The 22,852-nt window shown below is 42.2% G+C and overlaps 1 pseudogene; it reads right to left on the reverse strand.

The window, feature by feature from the left end:
* Window positions 1-1,271: 1,271 nt before the first annotated feature.
* On the reverse strand, window positions 1,272-4,944 carry LOC147452951 (uncharacterized; annotated as a pseudogene).
* Between the last annotated feature and the right edge of the window lie 17,908 nt (window positions 4,945-22,852).

A 22,852-nucleotide genomic window follows, 5' to 3' on the forward strand; every position in this document is an offset into this window, starting at 1 on the left:
TCTGATTCAGGCAAGCGCAAGCCAGATGTTGTTCTTGCAAAAGGCATCAGAAAGCACCCTCTTGCTTCTTCTCAGACATCCCACTTGTTGTCGTCATTGCCCTTGTTGCTCATGCATTCAAAGTTTTCTTGTTTGCACTGCAATCATCACAGTCACCGCCTAACTGTTTCAATGGAGACATCAGCCCAACTACATGTATTCTTACTCCAGTAGTAGAACACAAACGACCCAATTTTCTCTACTTGCAATATGTTTTGACTAACCTTCGTCCATTGAATAAGTGGAGCCAAAAATCATTTTCCACCCAAGCTATAAGGACGATCACAGACTGAGAATTTATAATGAAGCTGCCTACTTTGGATGATGGCATCCTTTATGGTTACTTTGGATGCTAGGATGTGCAAGATTGCATAATAACCCAAAGAGGAGTTGTTGCGGTTTGCTTGCAGAGGTGCCTTTTTTGCTCAGTAATGTTAAGTCTTTGGTTTTGTTTCCACTAGGAATTTTTCAGTAGAACACCATCACACCAAGCCTCTTTGGAGATTGATGTGTGGCGCAAAAAGATCACATACTTGTCGTTGTGAAGCAACCCCCAGTCCTTCCTCGTCTTGTCCATTTCATTGGGATAGTGACCTAATGTTTTCATAAGCGAGATGTACGAGTTCCATGCCTTGATGATGATCGGCATGATGACAAGTCTAGCCCCCAAGTTTAGTCTCTTAGCCCCTAAGCCGTTGTATGATCACTCCCCCCGGACGATGCGTTGGAGTTGATCCCTCTTGTTGAGTCCATTTCTAGCCCAAAATTCTAAAAAGATGTCCATCTTTTTCTCCCTAAGGGGGGAGGTGTGGTGTGTGGACGGACGGCCTTGGTGTGAACCCACGTCGCGTATGCCAAGAAGGTTGTTGTAGTGCTTGTGATATCAATATAAGGAGCTGCTCTCCCATGCAAGGGGCACACTCAATCGCGTCCAATCTTGCCTCACTCTCATGCACACCACAAAAATAGCCTCAAAGCAAATGAACTAAGTAGACTCACATATTGCTAGCACTAAAACATGTGCATGCTGCATGATCTGTTAATTTACCTCGGGATCAAAGAGCTCTGTGTACTCAGAAGATACAAGAAAAACATTTTCAGGTTTCAAATCCGTGTGTATAAACTTCTGACTATGTCTAGCTACTGTACTAACTAGAAACCATTTGTGAATAACCGGTTCAGGATATAACCAAGTAAGCCAGACACTGCAAATGAATGGTTTTTCTAACATACAAGCCACAGACTCCAAAAGCTGTCCACCTAATTCCCAAATGAGAGAAACTGAGAATGGGCAATACTTATTAGCCCTTAAGAAATCAAACAAGCTAGGCCCAAGTTTCTCAAATAGTTGCAGTGGGTCACAAATTATACAAGAAGATGCAAACAAATAGATAAGAATACAATTTGCACCGTGTTTTCCACTCATGGAGAGTTTTCTCCAACCATCCCATGTATGGTTGCACATAAGCCATCTCCACTTGCCTGCATGCCTAAGGAGAGTCCACATGGATGAGTTGCAATCCTCTCACAAAACTGATGTAATTGTTGTCCCTTGTTGTGCTTGTGGAGTGCTCTCTCTGGCCACCCTAATGCATACATAGTTGCACATAAGCCACCTCAGCTCCACTCCGTGTGTGATAAAAGCCCACGTGACTGACCTGAAATCAACATGCATAATCGTTGACAATCTTGCCTCTCGATGCGGTCCAACGGTGTGAAGGTGTGAGATAACCTCTCCCATAGTGCAAGTCGCGAGCATGCAGCAATGTTCTTATCGCATTAGCTATTCTTCAACCCCTCCAGCATTGCATATATAAAGATGGGGCAATAGCTCTCGTGGGCTATGTATCGTACGTAGCTTGGTGCATGAGTCCGGAGCTCACATATGCAAGTAGGTATGTCTAATCATATGTGGTGCAAGCATTCACCGTGAATTGGCTCCCTGCTATCGCTTGCTAGCAGGTGGAGAAATGCCCCACTCAAGCATCTCCTTGTGAGTATTACATACATGTGGCTAAACGAATACTTCTGTCGAACTTTCTTGCACACCCGGGCCTTCGTGGCCCTCCATCTCATGCATCTTCACCTGGATCTTGATCACAACCCGGTGGCCCTTGTCTACTGCAATTGTTGGTCCTCCTCTATGTCCGACAATGCCTTCTCCCTGCCCTGCAAGGCTGTCTTGGCATGCCTCCCACATGATACGCTGCCTGCATCTATCTTGTCACACTCAATCACCTGATCAATTTCCTCATCTGCTCTGCATTCCGACTCCCGACATAAATCCCAGCTACCATCCAACTCCTCAAAACTCGAATCAATGTCAGCTTATTATGTCTTGTATGCGCTATCCCTGTCAATCTGATCATCTACCTCATCTTCTAGGCCTCTGAATACATACCCCACTCCCCTTTGCATAAACCATCATCCATCACTGAGGTACTACTCCTTGCCATTGTCACATGGCTCAAGTTGTGCACCCTCATCTACATCCCAATCCTTCTCCATCTCATCTACATCGCTGAACTCATGCCTAAGATTGGTTGTCTCTACTGTCATGTTACTCCCATAGCTCACTTCTCATTTGTCGTGATCCCAAATTTTTCCTGGCGCAGCAAAAAAGATGGCAATATTTGTCACTTAATTTTCATCTCCTTACTTAGGTCCCCTTGATAATTGACCTCAAATATTTACACACCCAAGAGATACACCTTAACCGATAAATTCAGTTGTATGGCCTATAGCTATAGCTTTCAATAAACATGTACAAAAAAATTCACCTATGATGGTGAATCTTTCTACTCCAAGCCTGGAAAGGGCGGTAACCCAGTAATCCTTCTGTCTTCCACTACACTGCTGATGGTGAAGTGGTATATACTTTGGAACTCTTTTCCCTCCAGACCAAGAATGTCATGCACTGCAAAAGCTAATAGGTCTCATAAGATCAATCATTCATTCCGGGGCAGATTTCTCTGTGAGGAGAAATTGCCATGTATGTTCACTTCTATCTTAAGTATGCATGCAAAATCAAGAAATCCATGACAACATGAGAGAGAGAGAGAGAGAGAGAGAGAGAGAGAGAGAGAGACCCGCATCATTAGAATAACATTTTACCCCAGTGGTTGAGATGCCAATTGCATGAGCCTCAAGATACAACAGTTGTCCAAGAACGCGTATACATCCAAGCACCCCTTTGCCTGATTGTGTCAAAGCACGCAATCATCCCTAAACTAAAACAGCTAGATCCTGTTGTTTCCTACCCATAACAAGGGGTCATCAGAACACAAAATAACCTAGAAACCTACAATACACAACTTGGTAGTATTAAACGAACCTAAAAGTAGGACACCTGCATTGCTAACTTCTCATAGTTGGCTTCCGCTAGCTTGTGAAAGGGTAATGTTTTAGGACAATTAGACGGATTTTCCCACATAAAGTCCTGCCTCAAATCTCCTTGTAATCCTTGTTCATGGTCCGAATGGAACCAAAATGTAGAGACCTTTTGGAAGGCCTATCACTCTGTGAACAAAAATGGCCATGTGCACCTGTGCATTAAATGGTAATATCCTAAATAGAACTTGTGAAGCCACACCTTGAAGCGCCATATCTGGACTCAAGGACATGGACTTCAATAAAATTTGATAAAAACGATCAATAGACAGGGGCTGTCTCCTATCCATGTTCACAACACTACGACGCTTAGTTATAACTTTCCATAATGTGTAAGATTTGTATAGATTCATCCCTTCTCGTGAAGGCCAAGATTCCATCAATAATCATACGGGAGTCGTGGGTTTCCTCAAGGCTTCTGAATCCTTAGCAATGATTTGCCACCACACATAATCTTTAATGAGGCAATCAAGTATACCCATCCACTTTACCTATGACATTCTACGGGTAGCCATTTGCACCATATTCTTAGATGGCATTATTGCATTTGAACATCCCTCACAAGTTTATCTGTGGTCATTGATGCTAGGTGATCTCGAGGAAAGCATGAAACTAGGCAGCTTGCATGCTCCAGTTCAAGATCCGGATAACACCCTTTCTTTGGCGATCCTGCGGGGATTGATTTGCGACCATAAACACCGAGTACATAGTCAAGATCACCAATTCCCCAACCATCCAACAAAAGGGCATCCCATCCAAGGCCAGATACAGCCATTGAGATGGCACCAAGGGCATGCCCAACATCATGGTTACAGTATCAAAAAGCCCTCTCACCATATTTCCAAGTCTCACGCCAGTATATTGATGTTAACCCAACAAAGACAACATCACCAGAGAAGCATGTTCTCAACTCAATCAGATGGAAATTCACATGTAATCTCAAGAACAGCATAATGTGAAACAAAAGGCATGTCAAAAATACCTGGGATGGCACCACTGATAACATAGGCTTCGGTAGGGTGTAAATTTCCACTGCTAAGATTGACGTGGAGGCCCTAGGTAGAGAAACCATAACTCTTCCATGCCAAAATCCCAAGGCTATGTGACAAGAGCCAGGAAAGGGTTGCTTTGGAGAGGGGGGCGATGTCGACAAAGCCTATGAAGGCATTCTGATACAGCTTGTTATTGAAAAGGGTTACGGAAGGGCGGAAATGATCAAGCGGAACAAGGTTGGCACCACTATATCTGAGAAAGAGATCAGGCGGGTTCGCCCAGTCAAGGCCATGAGGACCATCTGCGTATTTCTAGAAAAATTATTTGTTCTGTCTTGGTAGGATAATATGGTTTCAATGCGAGAGGTGCTGGGGGCAGTGAAGGTTGGGAGGAAGATGATGAAAGGGCGGTGTGTGCAGACAAGGTAGAAGAGATCGGAGTTGCCATGTGGCTACCAGAGAATGATTCTGCTCTCTTACGCAATGGTAACTCAGAATGCGCGCATTGCAACAAAGGTCTCATCTGTCGGCATCCATATCCGATGCTTGAGAGAGAGAGAGAGAGAGAGAGAGAGAGAGAGAGAGAGAGTGAATTAATTTCATCTTGGGATCCATCATCTCTGAGGTGCTAAAGAAAAAGAATTTGAACGTCGAGTGCTGAGAAAGTGGAAGACAGAAAATTCACGATCCCATTCGTGCCTCTTCGCTCACGTGGCATAGCTGGCCTTTGAGATTTTAAAAAATGATCCTTGGGCTAACTGCCCTAAAGAATTAGCTATCCCAAGCCTCAGACCCAAGGCCTCAAACACCTTTAAAGGTGGAGAGAGATAGCGGGGAATGAGGGTAGGGAGGAGGAAGAAGAAACATTGATAGGAGAAAGAAATAGTTCCTCACTTATCATCACTCTTCTTGCCATCATACATGTAGCATAGCAATGGAGATGGAGAAGATGGAAAGATTAAGCTGAAACATGGCTCTTGGTTGGATTTGCATTCCAAATCCAAGAGTGTTTGGTGCAGGCTCTCAACTTTTGTACTAGCCTGGAGAAGGAGATGGAGCTCTTGCACTTTGCACTTCACACCATGAGACTTTGTGTGCGAGTGTGTGTGTGGGAGAGTATACCCCCCAAGAAACCCCCCTTCTTGTTTTGGTCAACCCCTCCCCCCCCCTCCCCCCCTTGTAGCTCATGCTTGAAGCTCATTAGACCCCTCTAGGCGTAGCCAATCACATGCAAGAGGCATATCAAGCAACAAGGGTAGCCTTGGGACAAATGTCCCCCTTTCCACTTTGAGAGAGAGGACTTGATAAATCCAAAAACAATTAATTAAATTAACTAATTTATCATTGGACTCCTTGGAAAGCCAACCAGTGTTCTCTCTGATCCCCCTAGCTTTAGGGCTCGCCCCCTCATGAGTAGGGAGTATGTTGACTTTTGGAACACAAGCACCTTAGTCAGCAAGCACGACAAAGCACCTCAAGCTTGGGTACTATTCCCACAAGCACTTCAAGCTCCCTAGTCGGCAAGAACGACAAGTACCTCAAGCATCTTAGTCAACAAGCACGACAAGCACCTCAAGAACCTTAGTCATCAAGCACGACAAGCACCTCAAGCTTGGGCATGGTTCCCACCTCAAGCTCGGTCACAGCTCATTCTCCCACATTAAATGATCAGTTTAATATGAGAAAATCATTTGGGTTGGTTAGATATTAGATTTTATGACATTATCTCTCTCTTGAATTTATAGTCGTCCTCGACTATAAGGTAGAAGAGATAAAGTCTTAGTCATTAGTCAATGTTTTTTAGCGAGTAGAGGATCCCTTTTTACCCTATGAAATCTTTCCAAGATACATGACTAATCTATTTCGTGCCTAGGAGACACAACTATCCAAGCATGTCTGCTCTTTAGTCCATTTCATTCTCTCAAAGTAGAGTGAAAATTTCTACTTGGTGTTTAAGAGACGTCGTCATCACAAACATGATTCTAAGTATGCATACTAGGGTAAAGGAACCAGTTGTAAGAGATGTGCCTTTTAAAATTCATACACGTCCCAATTTAGAGACAAAAATTTAGAATATGCTAGGAATCTTGCTTATGTGTCAACTTATGATTTGCTGAAAATTGTCCCACTACTGGGCCTTGGGTGTTTCTAACCCCTAAAAGACTTCAAAATTTAAACTTTCTCTAATTGACTGCCCAAATGAAATTAAAAAAAATATCAATCTTGGTATTATCTAATCCGCCTTTGCATGAGGAATATCATGCAAATTTCAAAATGCAAATCTGACCAAATTTGCAAAATCGCACCCAAAATTACACTTCTTTCTTGAGTGTCTCTAAACTGGCTCCTTTACCCTAATTGAATTTGTGCACAATAAGAAGAGAACTAGTCTTATAAGACAAAAACATTGGTCATTCAGCCTTCGAAAGTGGAGAGAGCTAGCGGGGAATGAGGGTAGGGAAGAGGAAGAATAAACTTTCATAGGAGAAATAAATAGTTCTCACTTATCATCACTCTTCTTGCTAGCATACATAATAGCATAGTAATGAAGATGGAGAACATGAAAAACTTAAACATTGAATTATGGCTCTTGGTTGGATTTGGATTCCATAGCCAAGAGTGTTTGTGTAGGCTCTCAACTTCTCTACTAGCTTGGAGAAGGAGATGGAGCTCTTTCACTTTGCACTTCATACCATGAGAGTGTGTGTGAGTGTGTGTGGGAGAGTATACCCCCCAAGAAACCCCCCTTCTTGCTTTGGTCAACCCCCCCCCCCCCCGTTGTAGCTCATGCTTGAAGCTCATTAGACCCCTACATGCCTAGCCAATCACATGCAAGAGGCATATCAAGCAACAAGGGTAGCTTGGGGACAAGTGTCCTCCTTTCTTCTTTGAGAGAGAGGACTTGATAAATGCAAAAACAATTCATTAAAGTAGCTAATTTATCATTGGACCCCTTGGGAGGCCAACCAATAGGCTTTAGGCACACCATGAGGGCAACATGGGTAGGGGATTGGCATGTGTCCTTGATGCCTCTCGAGGCTTGGGCTTACCTTGGGTGTGTGTGTGTTCTCTCATTCCCCTAGCTTTAGGGCGCGGTCCCTCATGAGTAGGGAGTATGTTGACTTTTGAAACACAAGCACCTTAGTCAACAAGCATGACAAAGCACCTCAAGCTTGGGTAGTGTTGCCACAAGCACTTCAAGCTCCCTAGTCAGCAAGCACGACAAGTACCTCATGCATCTTAGTCAAGCAAAAGCACGACAAGCACCTCAAGCACCTTAGTCATCAAGCACGACAAGCACCTAAAGCGTGGGCAAGGTTCCCACCTCAAGCTTGGCCCTAGCTTACCTAAGGTCAAAGGAATTTTAACACTAACCTTTGGAGGTCTTCAATGAAGCTAACCCTAAGGTCTTTAAGCTCCATTGGCTAGCCTTTCTCTTTGACATATCATCTTTCATTTGGACCCCTTTACCATTGGCCACGTGTTGAGATAGACCCGTAAGCACATATATTCTAACCTTTGTTCCTATCTATTCTCCCACATTAAATGATCAGTTTAATATGAGAAAATCATTTGGGTTTGTTATATATTAGAATATGATAGTAAGCCATGAAGTCTCATAATCTGAGGCTCAATGCTTTCCTAGCTACATGACAAACTTTCGGACAACCATCCTTTTTCTTAACCAATAACTTTTTTGTTGCCCCTATCAAGGAATTAAGTTTAATGAAACCATGCCTTAAGTAGTCAGCTAGCTACTCGTCTATCTTCATGGCTTCTGTATGGCTTAGCCTTTCAAGAGGCTTACTTATAGGTTTTCTACCAAGGACTAGATTAATGCCATGCTGGATTGAACGTTCTAGTGATAGCACTAGAGGAAAATCTTGATGGGAGACATCCTCATATTGTGCAACAGCTGCTAGAATTTTTTTGTTGCATGCTTAGTGACATAATTCCTCTAGAATTCTTAGTGTTTTCATGAGCAGCCACAGAAAAAGAGTAAGAATACTGAGTTGAGGAAGGTCTCTCATTAATAAAAAGGTTGTTATTAGTACTTAAAGAGAAATTTGACAAAGCATGCGGCACCATGTAGCAAAAAAAGGACATCTTTTATTTCATTGGTGTCGTATAACTTTGAAAGTTCCATAGAAAAAATCTGCGAAGACTGAGGTACATCTTTTTCTCCTAGCAACAACACATGTCTTCCATTGGCAAAGTAAACAATTATGTGCATAGCCCCTAGCTAGAAAAATACATAAACTTTGTAACCATGCTCTACTCAAGACCACATCAACTTGACTCATGTTTATCACTTGGAAAACTAGGTGCATGAGGTGTCCTTAAATGTCCATAGGGAGATTATTAACCTATGTATATATCACACACCTTCCTGTCAAGTCCATTCATAAGGGACACTACATAACAGTGTCAACTTGGTGTCTGTGGTATGTTAAGCTTCTTAACCATATTGTAATTTAAGAAGCTACACATAGTACCACTCATCAATCACGATACACACATGTGTGCTCTAAATAATGCCATGCATACCCACAGGCTCATGACATCCAAAAGAAGGCTCCCACAAAAGATATAGAAAATGTTTCCATACCTTCTACAAAGGAGATTGAACTCGTCGATAGGATAGGGAGAGAAGTAGGGAGGGGTTTGAACGAACATCTTAATCTCAAACCCAGATTCTCATGGAAATCTTCTATATGAGAAACCTCCACATTAGAGTATTTAAAAAAGGAATCTAAGGGTAGTAACTACATCATATTTAAGGCCTTGCCTTTCCCCTTCTCCTTGTCTTTGTTTCCCTTATGAACAATCCTTCATTTCATGTTTGCCAAGATAGCTGAAGTAGAGCTTCTCTTCCTTGGCTCTCTCAAATTCTTTGTCTGAGAGTGGTCCTCGAGGCCTCTTGGCTTTCTTTGAGGTCTCTCATGGCTCAGTGCATGCCTTTCTTTTCTCACTAGATGTAGGTAACTATGCAAAAGATGGTGCAAGTGTCTTGTTCTTAAACCATGCAACCTTGTGAAACTCATTTATACCCTCCAACTTCAGAATGATTCTATAATTAACTATATACTCGGTGAACGTTAGATTTTCCATCACACACTCATAGCAGAATGATGCCTTTGTGATTGTCTATATACTAGGTGAATGTTAGATTTTCCATCACACACTCACAACAAAATGATCTCTTTGTGATTGTCTATATACAGGGTGAGTGTTGTAGATTGTACATGCCACACTTATCACAATCATCCCATTTCAAATCTTGTTCATTCTATGCAAGGAACTCCATATGAAAGGCGATTTCAATGGTTGCCCACACGTCGGTTTATGCGGTGTCTTCAAAGTCATCTACGCATTTCCCGTGAATGTTAAACTAGTCTCCACCCCTTTTTCTTTCTTAGATGTGTGTCTCAGCTTGTGGATATCTTCCCATTTATAGAGGAGGGTATCCACAAAATACTTAATTTTCTCATGTTCTTCCCCCTCGTAAATTGGTGGTGTCATATTCTTAATTTTATTGGCAATGTCCATCTAAGAGGAGGGAAGCACACCATCAAGGAGTGCATCACTTGTAGGAGCAAGGGGGGCATGCTGTGAGGATCATGCCTTGGCCCAAAACCCTTGAACCTCCATGTCCTTGTGTGCACTTTGTGCCGCCATACTAGCCATAAATTGATTTTATAATATGGACAATGCAATGACATTGACATTTCACATTGCAAAATTATTTTCTAGGATGGTCTAACAATTGAATTCATGCTGATCAACAAGCCCACGATCACAAACCAACTCCTCCTCAACATGCCCCATAGACAGGTTGGGTGTTGGTTGGCAATCCGATGATTGATGCTCAAAACAAAATCATGCTCTCTAGAGTATCTTGTGCCATATGTGACACCTGAAAATTGCTAGAAGCTAGAATGTACCTTTAATCTACTTGAATTGTCCTTGACAGAGTTCATACATAGATGCAAAAGTTTTGTAGAGGTCTTCGTGGGTAGATTTGGCACTTAGGATGGTTGCATGCGGTGAACAAACCATCACTATTGGGGTAAAGGCCTATACGCGCTTGCCTGTAGTGACCGATCTTACAACTACTAACTTGTACTAACCATTTACCCTTCATATATACAATAAAGAACACATACTCACTTCCTCCACCAAAAACTCCATTAATTGGTAGCTTAACAATAGCACCAAGTTATGGGTGTACCAAAACCCTTGGTTGTGAGATAACCTAAAACTTATGATTGACGAGTACACCAAAAACTTGAGATATCATGAGAGTAATGTATCTAATTCAGATTGTTGTGTTTCAAGCCATAAATTGGAGTCAAGCCCATTGCCTATGGGAACTTATCCTAAGGCATGCAGAGGAAAGATCAATCATCAATGGAGTTTTTGCATGGCAACTTTTTTTTAACTCTATATATGTAAATCCTTTTTCAAATTAATACAAGGATTATTTTTCTAGTGTGTGTCAAAGCTCTTCTCTTATCTTCTCTCTCTCTCTCTCTCTCTCTCTCTCTCTCTCTCTCTCTCTCTCTCTCTCTCATTGTTCTGCACTTCTCCACGCCATGGTGATCCTCAGACACCACCCTCCATAGCTACGGCAATACTTTCATTTGGGTGAAGCAAATCATTTTCTTGGTATGAAAATCAAGAGAAACAGGAAAAAGGGTATTCTTAAGCTATCTCAGGAATCTTATATCCAACAACATTTCAATATGAAAAGGGAGAAGGTAGTGAGTACGCCACTATCGTCGTATTTAAAACTCAACAAGGAAAGATTCTCCAAGTCAGATACTGAGAGAGTAGAAATGTCAACTATGATAAATTCTTTAGTTGTAGGCAGTCTTGTGGCTACTCTTGGCAAGTAGCATTGGATAGTGGTGAAGCTCAAAGGATACAATGAGCATGTGTTTATGCTTTGGTAGTAGTGATGCATCTATCACTGGTTACACAGATGTAGATTATGCAAGTTGCAAAGAAAGTAGGATATCTATGTCTGGCTACATTTACATAGTTTTAGGAGGAGCCATTTCTTAGAGATAATCTTTCCAAGATTGTATGTCTTCTTCCACTACAGATGCTGAGTATGTTGTTGTGTTAGATTCTAGCAAGGAAGCTACATAATTGGCACATCTAATGGGAGATTTAGACATTGAGTAGGTTCCGGTTTTGCATTGTGATAGTTAGAGTGTCATTGCTTTGGCAATAAATCCAGTGTTTCACTCCAAGTCAAAACACACTGAGGTGATGTATTGATGGATAAGAGATTGGAATTTGTCAAGGTCCACACTGATGACTTAGTGGATGCTCTTAGGAAGAGCCTAGTAGCTACAATAAAATTTCAATTGAAGCTTGATGAGATCCAAATTGCTGCCATCTTTTTCAAAAACCACCTTGGAGAAATTGCTACCAATGATTGTTAAAAGCCCATCAATAAATAATTAATGCTCCTCCCCAAGCAAGGATGGAACAAAAATCTCTCCTTACCATCTAAAGAAATCAAACGATGAAGCTTTACTTTTTTGATTGATGATGAAAGATTTGATTTGGCTTCCATGCAATATAAGGATAGTTTTCAATTTTTTGCATGTGTGCAAATTTCAGCATCCATGATATGAAAGATCTTCAAGCTAATAGCCCTCTAGGTTTCTCTTCCAAATTGGTGAAAGGGGTGTCAAGGAGAAACTTTTGCTACCATGGGGATGACCCTTGGGGTGCCAAAGTCTTGGGATTTTGGGTGCCCAAGGCTTTATTATTGCCATTGGAAAGCAAAGAAACTCAGAGTAGTAAAACATGACCCTGGGGCACTGCAATAACAAACGTGCAAAGGTGAAATCATGGGTTCATCCATGGTCGTGGGGTGGCTCCCCCATCATCCAATGTATCTATGATCAATTTAGGTGGTCATGGCTTGTCATGAGCATGGCAAGCTTTTTTTTTTTTGGATCTTTTAATATAATCCACTCACCATTGTGAGTATTGCAAAAAAAAAAGGATTCTCCTAGGGCAACATAGGAGCATCTTCATGTTTACCTTCAAAAAACTCCCAATAACTTTTATCCATTGGAAAATTGATCATTCTGAGCTTCCAAGCATGGAAATTTTTCTTGTTCAGCTTTGCCGCATTCTTTTTGGCTTGAGGCCATCATGTGTGCCACTTATGTAGTAAACAGGTGTCCTACAAAAGCTTTGCAGTCTACTACTCCATATGAAGCATGGCATGATAGAAAGTCTTCTATTGAGCACATGCGTATTATTGGCTGTTTGGGATATGCTATGGTGCCAAAAACATAGCGCAAAAAATTGGATGATAAGGCTGTCAAATGTATTTTTGTTGGTTATAGTATTAAAAGCAAAGGTTACAGGTTGTATCATCCGCAAACAAAGCGTATTTTGGTTTCACGAGATGTAGTGTTTGTGGAAGCTTCTATTCAGCCCTTGCTGTCATGTACTAGAGACAGTAATGTAAGCACACATGACATTTATGACACTTTGTTGCCTCTTTTGAGTGGTGAAAGTTTGAATGTAAATTCCAATGAGGCAAATGTACAGCGTATGGGGGTTTTTGAAAATGTTACAGATCAACCTATTACTGATGCATATGTACATGATGTACTTGATGAGGAAAGGGCTGAAAATGAGCAAGCTAGAGGTATGCCAAAATGGCTGGTGCATTCATTGTGTGACAATAAATTGGATGCATATTTGTCTAGTCATACTTATTTAGGCTCTCGCCATGCATCTTATGCATCAGATTGTTATGCTTTGGCTATGTCTAGCTTACATGATGTTGAGGAACCTCTGTCTTTTGATGAAGCACAAAATTCAAAAAATTGGATGGCTGCCATGCAATCAAAATATGATGCACTTATAGAAAATGACACATGGAATTTATGTGATTTGCCTCCTGGAAAAAGGCCATTGGTATGAAGTGGGTTTACAAGTTGAAACGCAAGCCGGATGGTGAGATCGATCGCCATAAGGCTCGATTTGTTGAAAAGGGTTATGCACAGCAAAAAGGCGTAAATTATGAAGAGACTTTTTCTCCCACTTGTCGTATGACTACTGTGCATTGGCAGCTCATTTTGGTTGGAATGTACATCAATCAGACATTGTTACTGCTTTCTTGAATGGTGACATATTTGAGGAAGTTTATGTAACACAGCCTCACGGTTTTGTCAAGAAAGGACAAGAGGACAAAGTATGTAGATGTAAGAAGGCTTTGTATCGGTTGAAGCAATCTCCTCGGGCTTGGTATGAGAAAGCTGACACTCATTTGGTAAAACCACGCTTTTGTAACAGTCCAACAGAAAGCACATTGTATGTAAAGCGTGAGGGTGATGTACTTCTCATTGTGGTTCTTTATGTCGATGATTTGCTGATCACTAGACCAAATGAGAGACATATTGTTGAATTTAAGGCTGATTTGAATGCTACTTTCAAGGTGAAAGATTTGGGGCTATTGCATCATTACTTGGGTATACCATTTAAGCAGTGTGATGGTGGTATTGCCTTGTGTCAGAAAAGTTACATAGAGACATTACTATGTAAGTTTGGACTTGAGGATTGCAAACCTATTGCCACTCCCATGGAAACAGGTTTGAAGTTGATTCTACATGATGTTGGTGATCCTGCTGATTTACCAAACTGCTGTTGGCTGCCTCATTTATGTGTTTAACACGGGACCGGATATTCAGTTTGCAGTCTTACAAGCCAGTAGATTTATGCATAGCCCAGGGTCTAAGCATTGGCAGGCTGTCAAGAGGATTTTTTGCTACCTTAGTGGCACTTTACATCTTGGCTTGTTTTATCCCAAGGGGGGATCATTGCCGCCAGACTTACATGCTTTTTCGGACTTAGATCGGGCTGGTTGTTTTGACACGCGAGTGTCCACAAGTGGTTTTTGTTTCATGCTTGGCAGTTCATGTATATCATGGTTGAGCAAGAAGCAATATACTATGGCCACTTTGAGTTGTGAGGCTGAGTGCAGGAGTACAATCTTCATAGTTATGGTTGAGTGTGTATGGATCAGACGCCTTGTGGCTGATTTGGGTGTTGGACAAGACACTGCCAACACTATCTACACTGACATTCAGAGCGCATTGGTAGTTGCGAGGAACCCATTTTTTCATACTCGCACAAAGCACATTGAGGTGCATTACCACTATGTCAAGGAGAGGCTCTCAGCAGGAGAGATCAGCTAGGCTTATGTGCCAACACAGAACAACCTTGCAAATCTTTTCACAAAGGCATTGTCTCATGAGAAGCTTGAAGCTTTTCTCAAAGCTTTGGGCTTACTCCCCTTTGTGGACCGATCATGTCCTCAGGGCATGGCACTTCCCTTTACTCATGTGCCAGCTCTCGTTCACTGCATCACCCCATGGGGGGTTTGTTACCATATACATGTGGTAGAGATGTGTGTGAACACACTTGGACCACCAGGGTATTTTTTCCCTCTTTAGGAGGGTTTTTCCTCCGTACATTGTATATACGCCCATCACTCTAGGGCTATCTATCTTTCCGTTGCACACTAAGTAACATACTTTCTATTGTGTGCCTTGAGCTTCCTTCGTCTTCTCCAAGCCGTGTGTGTTTCCTCTTGCAACCCTAATTCCAACAAAATTGTTAGTGTGAGTGAGTTGGTAAAATAAGTGACCATCACTCTTAATAGGTAGACCATATCGATGAAGTTTAGATGTAGTGCCATTAAATTTGATCCCCATGTCTACTACCTCATGCCAATGATAAATATAGACAAGTAGTCATCCAGACGTACCATGTGTTGAGCTGGATATCTCAACAATGTGGGGACTCCAACTCACTCCAAATCGTAGAGTGTTATAGATTTTCTTTGCACACGCTAAGCTTTATTCCAGATAGAAGAACATCATGCGTCCACAATGAAGCAAAGCAAAGCAAATCTTGAAAATTGTGGAGTGCTTCGTAGGTCTCTAGTTCCCTATCAGCACTTCATGCTCACAAGCAAAAATGTTATAAGCAACGTGATCGTAATAGTTGTTCCACGATGAATGCAAATGTGTAATTCGTAATACTTCTTATCTGTTGTGTATTTGGCCAATTTTTTTTGCCTTAAACTAGTCGTGTGTCAACGATTTAAAAAAATGAAAAGAAATGGAGAATCAATGGTGCTTCACTTCACTTGGTTAAAAAGTAGAAGTTAAAGCGAGGGGCAAGCAAGGGTAAAAATGGAGCTCACGTGAAATACAAGCAGGAGCGGATGGCAGACCAAGGGGGATCAACAAGGCATGCACGTGGCGAGCAAACTGAGGGAGCATATTAGAAGCCCCAAGAATGCGCAAACGGATGACCAACTACGTTTGAAAAAAAAAGGATACTTGAAGTCTCGCACCCAAAGCTCGTATGGGTGCACGATGAACTGGTTTGATTGAGATGACTCTTTGTGACCGCAATGTGATGAGTTCAATCCTCTCATGCATACCTATATTAAGAGTTTTGCGAATGATTGCTTCCATAGGAAATAGAGCCTTCATGAATGCAAGAAGATTTTCCTTAATATAATATCAAAGCTGTCACTATGCTAAAGGGACTGAATAAAACGTTTTGTGTAGATGATGTAAAGATTTTTGGAGTACATCTTTCAATGATTTCAAAGAAGAAGTGTACTAGTGCTAATTTCAAAACCGTGACCCGCTTCTCTCGCATATGAAAGGAAAAGAACAAGCATGACACTATCTTTTACACATGATAGAGAGGGACAAGGGAAAGTGTTACAAAGGAAAGCACTTTCCCATAGCTCACGAGTAGTAGGTGTCCCCGCTCAAAAAAATAAAAAACCTTTCAAAACATCTTAAGCGCATTAATGAACAAGGGTGAGTTTACTAAACGAAAAGATCCATGAAAGTGGAAAGTGATTTGTGTCCACATAAAGAGATGGTAGGTACAGTGACATTGATTCATTTGTGTTTTTTTTTTTAAATAGCATTTTTTTTTTTTTTAAGTGTCTTTACACTAAACACTATATGAATCGTGAATATTTTTTTTTCAATCTCGAAAAAATGATAAACCTTTTAAAACATCTTAAGTGCATAAATGAAGGGTGAGTTCAGAAAATGAAAAGACCCGAAAGTGAAAAGTCAAAAGACTTTTTGTGTCTATATAAAGAGATAGTCCAGTGACGTAGATATATTTGAATTGTTTTTTGCTTTTTTTTTGTGTTTTCTTCTCTTTAAATATCTTTGCACTATATAGGTAGTGGATATATTTATTTTGAAGCCAAAAAATAAAACACTTTCAAAACATCAAAAGGAGAATAAGTGACCCGTGAGATTAGGAAATGAAAAGACCCATGAAAGTGGACTTTTTGTGTTTATAGGAAGAGAGATGATCTAGTGCACATTGCCCACATTTATGTTTTTCTTTACCCTTTTCTTCTCTTTAAAGTGTCCTTATTTTCTTCTCTTTAGAGTTTTCTTGCATTAGTGTAGTGAATATTGTTGGGATCGGAGAGCACACACACAGAGAGCCAGCACGAAGAAGGAGATAGACGTAGTGTGTGGCGGGGCGGTACTCACACTACAATGTGTAGTTATGAGTATAGTTATTATGAATGAGTAAATGAATGGCTGTACATGGGCGGCTGAACAACGGGCAGCTGGGCACACGGGCCTTTAACCCAACAATCTCCCACTTAAAGGCAGTGTGCCTTTAAAGTGGCCAAAGTACAGCAAAAGAAGTCAAGCCATACCCATCAGCGATCTACAGTGTGCAAACCGCTGTGAGGGTAACGACTTCGTGAGTAGATCAGCAGGGTTATCGTCAGTGTGTACCTTGACAAGCTCTATGCGCTTGTCCTCTAGCACCTCTCGTATGAAGTGATACCTCACCTCAATGTGCTTTGTCTTCGCATGGAAGACAGGATTCCGTGCCAATGCTATGGCACTCTGGCTATCACAATGTAGAATCGGAGCATCACCAGCCATACCAAGATCTCCCACTAGTCGTGAGAGCCATACGGCCTCCTTGGCAGCCTCAGTGGCAGCCATATATTCAGCCTCTGTAGTGCTCAAAGCAACGCATGGCTGTAAACGTGATGCCCACGAAACCGGTCCACCTGCAACTGTGAACACATAGCCGCTAGTAGACTTCCTCGAGTCCACTGACCCTGCATAGTCTGAATCTGTATATCCGCAAACAGACATATCCTTCTCACCATAACATAGGGACAACTCTGAAGTCCCTCTCAAGTATCTGAGAATACCTCTCACTGCATCCCAATGACGCTTGCCCGGGTTAGACATGTACCTGCTAACCACACCAACTGCATGAGCAAGATCTGGATGCGTAGCCACCATGGCATACATCAAGGAACCAACAGCTGACGCATAGGGAATCTGAGACATCTCTGTAGTCTCCAAATCTGTCTGAGGGCAGTCATCATGGCTGAGTTTTACATATGGAGGCAACGGGGTACTAATGGCCTTCCCCCCTTCCATATGAAAACGCTCAAGCACCCTGTCAATGTACTCTTTCTGACTAAGAAAGAGCATCTTGCGAGAACGATCACGAGTGAGCCGCATACCCAAAATATGACTGGCATCCCCAAGATCCTTCATGGAAAAGGTCTCATGTAGCCTATGTTTCAAGGCATCCACATCAGAAATACACTTCCCTGCGATCATCATGTCATCCACATGCAAAACCAAAACAATAAGACTACCATCTGCAGCCTTGCGAGTATAGAGGCATGGGTCCTCATAACTGCGTACATAACCCAATGAACTCATGAATGCATCAAACTTACGATACCATTCACGAGATGATTGCTTCAGCCCATACAAGGTCTTAAGAAGCCGGCATACCATCTTCTTTGAGCCATGAATAACAAACCCACTTGGTTGCTCCATGTACAAATCCTCGTGCAAGTCCGGATGTAAGAAAGCTGTCTTTACATCCATTTGCTTCAATTCCATGTCTTCTGTAGCTACCAAAGCAAACAACATACGCAAAGTAGACATCTTCACCACTGGGGAGAAGATCTCGTCAAAATCAATGCCCTTCTGTTGCTTGAATCCTTTAGCCACAAGCCTTGCTTTGTACCTAGGCTTTGCATCCATTGAACACAGTTTTATCTTGTAAACCCACTTGCATGGTAGTGCCTTCTTACCCTTTGGCAAAGGAGTAAGCTCCCACGTTTCATTTTGAATCAACGAATCCATCTCTGACTGCATAGCCTGCTCCCACTTGAGCTTGTCAACACTAGACATGGCCTCATCATAACATGATGGCTCCCCGCAATCAGTCAACAATACATAATCCATAGAAGGCACAAAACGCTGAGGCTGTCTTGCACGCCGCTCTGAACGCCTCAAAGACTGTGCAGGAGGTGCATCTGGCTGTCCCACATCTACATGATCTCCCAACAAGGGCTGATCTCCCACTTGAGGGTCAATGGGCTGCCCACGAGCAGCCATGGGACCATCATACCGATGACCATCCTCCTCAAATATCACACGCCGAACCTCAACCGTTCGCGGTGATGCTCTATACATAGAGTCCTCATGAAAAACAACATCATGGCTGCGCACAATCTTCCTGTCAATAGGATCCCACAATCGATAACCCATCTCACCAGAGCTACCATAACCCAAGAAGATACATCTCTTGCTCTTTGGATCCAATTTGCTGCGTTTTGCCTTAGGTACATGTACATAAGCTTCACAGCCAAAAACACGAAGGTGACCATACGAAGGTGGCAAACCTGTCCATACCTCTTCAGGCACTTTGAAGCCCAAAGGAACACTAGGTGAACGATTTATCAAATGCACAGAAGTGGCAACAGCTTCAGCCCAAAATCCATTTGACAAACCAGCCATAGAAAGCATACTACGGACTTTTTCCTGTATAGTCCTGTTCATGCGCTCTGCCACACCATTTTGAGGAGGTGTATAGGGAGCACTAAGCTCGCGCCGTATACCCTTTTCAACACATAATGTTGTGAAAGCATGAGACATAAATTCACCCCCATTGTCCGTACGTAAGCACTTCAACTTACAACCTGATTGGTTTTCAACAAGAGCCAACCATTGCTTAAATATATCAAACACCATATCCTTCTTACGAATGGGGTATGCCCATACCTTCCTGCTAGCATCATCAATGAACGTAACAAAGTACATAGCACCTCCAAGAGAAGCATTGGGCATCGGCCCACATACATCACTATGCACCAAAGCTAGCTTTTCCAAAGATCTGTGTGGAACACTTTTCTTATGAGAAGACCGAGCATGTCGACCATAAAGGCAATGCTCACAAAACTCAAAACCACCAAAATCTGAAACGGGAATGTAATCCGCACGTGCCAACAACTTCAAACCTTTTAGTGACATATGCCCCAAACGCTGATGCCATAAAGAAGCAGGAGGTTGCTCAGTGATCCCCACAATGTGATCAGCCACACTAGCTACACAAAGGGAATACAACGTATTCCTCTTAGCACCTTTAACCAAAACAAGGCTGCCCTTAGTGATCTTCCAACCTCCATCACCAAAAGATACATTGAAACCAAGTGAATCCAACTGACCCACACTAATCAAGCTTTTTGCAAGAGCCGGCACATGACGCACACGCTGCAAGACAAACGTAGTAGAGTTTGGCATAGCCAAATGAATATCCCCAATGCCATGAATCTGCATAGAACGCCCATCGGCAATCCTGACAATACCTGTGCTCGAAGCATCGTAGTCATGAAACCACGACCTATGAGGCGTAACGTGAAAAGAAGCACCACTGTCAATGACCCAATCCATAGGCATACTACGCTCATGAGTGAGAAGAAAAGCGTCATCAAAATAGGATGCAAGCAACACATCACCAAGCTCTTCACTAGTAGCACTAGTCGGAGCACATACATGGTCATCTTGAGAGCTACACTCTCCCTGTGTTGCATTTAACTCCTCAATCTTGACATTGGATTTAGGCTTATCCTTAGCATCATGGTCTTTCTTCTTACCATCTCCATTTTCCCTTTTCCACTTGTAACAATCCTTTTTGAAATGTCCTTTTCTACCACAATGAAAACATTCCACATCCTTTTTACTTGTGCCTGCACGGGACTTGCTTCTAGATTTACCCCTGTTGGACTTATACTTGTCCATAGTCCTGCCTCTGACAACCATTGCACTAGAAGACTTACTACCTGCATTATTCTTTCGATTAATCTCTTCCGTGAGAAGACTAGACTCCACATTAGTACTTGTCAACTCATTCGCAGGAACCAAGTTACTTATGGCTGTCCTAAATGTGTCCCATGACTCAGGCAACGTGACAAGTAAAAACATAGCTTTTACATTTTCCTCAAACGTAATTTCCTGCGTAGCAAGTTGGCTGAAAATTGTATTGAACTCATTCAAATGCGCATTCATGGAAGCACCTTCCTCCATTCGCAAATCAATAAGCTTTTTAATCCAATACACCATAGAAGCAGCTGAATGCTTATCATACATATCGCAAATCCGCTGCCATAGCTCATAAGCTCCACCCTGTGCATCTTTCACATTGTAATAAACAGACTTTGAAAGGGAAAGCCTAATGGTAGACCTGGACATCTCATCCAACTCCTCCCAATCATCCCTCTCCATGTTCTCTGGCTTAACTCCCTGCAACTTTAGAGGTCGAATCTGTTTCTTCTACACCAAGACATCCCAAATCTGATCTTTCCAATATGAGAAGTTAGCACCATCCAACTTCTCAATATTGAAAACTGTGTCCTCTTTAGTGCCCATTACAACAAGAATGCAACAATGAGAAACCTGTAACCAACCAACAAACTGCCACAACAAAGTAGTGTTGCAAATCTGACAACACCTGCTGCTCAATCAAAGAGCAAACACATAGAGTATAAATCAGCCCATAATATGGTCAAAAAACGTACGTAGAAATCCACAAACAAATGCATAAACCCGTGACACCTGTAACTCAACCGGCCTAGGCAAACCGTGCCACAAAATGCATCAACAATGAGCTGTCATAGAGGCATAAACATACTCCATGTCTGAATAACCACAATAGAGACATAAGCTGACCAAGCTTACACAAATCCGTGAGCATAAATGGATCCAAGTGAGCATATAACCAATGCACAAGCTCAACGAAGTCCAATCTCTACTGTCAACCGAGTACCTGTCCGTACTCAAACCGCAACACTGCAAGCAAGAGCAAACCTGCTCTATGTATAAGTGAACCAAATCTCCACAATATCATGCATAAAGAGTGTCGTCAAACTGCCATATCCACATCCATCAACATACATAGATGATGTCAACCTGTAGCTCAAGAACACACATAAACAGACTGCCCAGAAGAGTAGAATCTCCCACTCAAACCACAACCATATGCATGGCTGTCCCACAGTCAAAATACATGTTTTGTAACCACAGAAGAAACCTGTATCCAAAGCTCCCTGTAACCTGTAACCTGTACCCGTACCTGTACCTGTACCTGTACCTGCACCTGCACCTGTACCTGTACCTGTAGTCGAAGAAGACAATGTCGCCAAACTCCCACTCTATCTGTGTGTATGAGGCCACTCCAAGAAGAGGCGACACACTCTCAAATGAGCTGTGGGCTCACATAAGTGGAAGACACTACAACAATGGCACCTGTAATGGCTATGGAAGCTCTGGCAGCAGAAAACTACCAAAGAGAGCTGAAAAACGCAGCTCCTAGTCTGGAGCTCGGATGGGATTTCTGATGGCACGAATGGCTCCGAAAGGGGGGTTAAACTCCAGGACGCCTGATGAAAATACTCGCGGAGTGCTGAACCTTCCAATGCCAAGCTCAGAAAAACCTTCTGCTCTTTAGAAATGCGCGCGTGCGCGAAACAGAAAAACGGCAATAAAACAGCAGCAAGTTTCAACACACTCAACAATGATGATGAAGCTCTCAATGCTCTCACTACCAAGCTCTGATACCACTTGTTGGGATCGGAGAGCACACACACAGAGAGCCAGCACGAAGAAGGAGATAGACGCAGTGTGTGGCGGGGCGGTACTCACACTACAATGTGTAGTTATGAGTATAGTTATTATGAATGAGTAAATGAATGGCTTTACATGGGCGGCTGAACAACGGGCAGCCGGGCACACGGGCCTTTAACCCAACAAATATATTTATTTTGAAGCCATTCACAGATGCCATTGCTATTAGAAGAAAAAAACATTTTTTCATCTCTCCATTGAAATCTGATTTTTTGTTAACAATGCTACATAAAGCCGCGTTTTGCTATATTTAAGAGGGTCTCCACGGAGGGGCTATTGGTTGGAAGGCCTCTTTAAGTAAAAGTTATTTGAGAAAAAGGGTTGACTCAAAAGACAGATACCCCCTACCATGGAGGCCCCCTCTTAGTGATATTTGCAATATTA

This window comes from Adiantum capillus-veneris, chromosome 8, assembly GCF_014529385.1.
Source record: "Adiantum capillus-veneris isolate H3 chromosome 8, ASM1452938v2, whole genome shotgun sequence".
NCBI classification, from domain to species: domain Eukaryota; kingdom Viridiplantae; phylum Streptophyta; class Polypodiopsida; order Polypodiales; family Pteridaceae; genus Adiantum; species Adiantum capillus-veneris.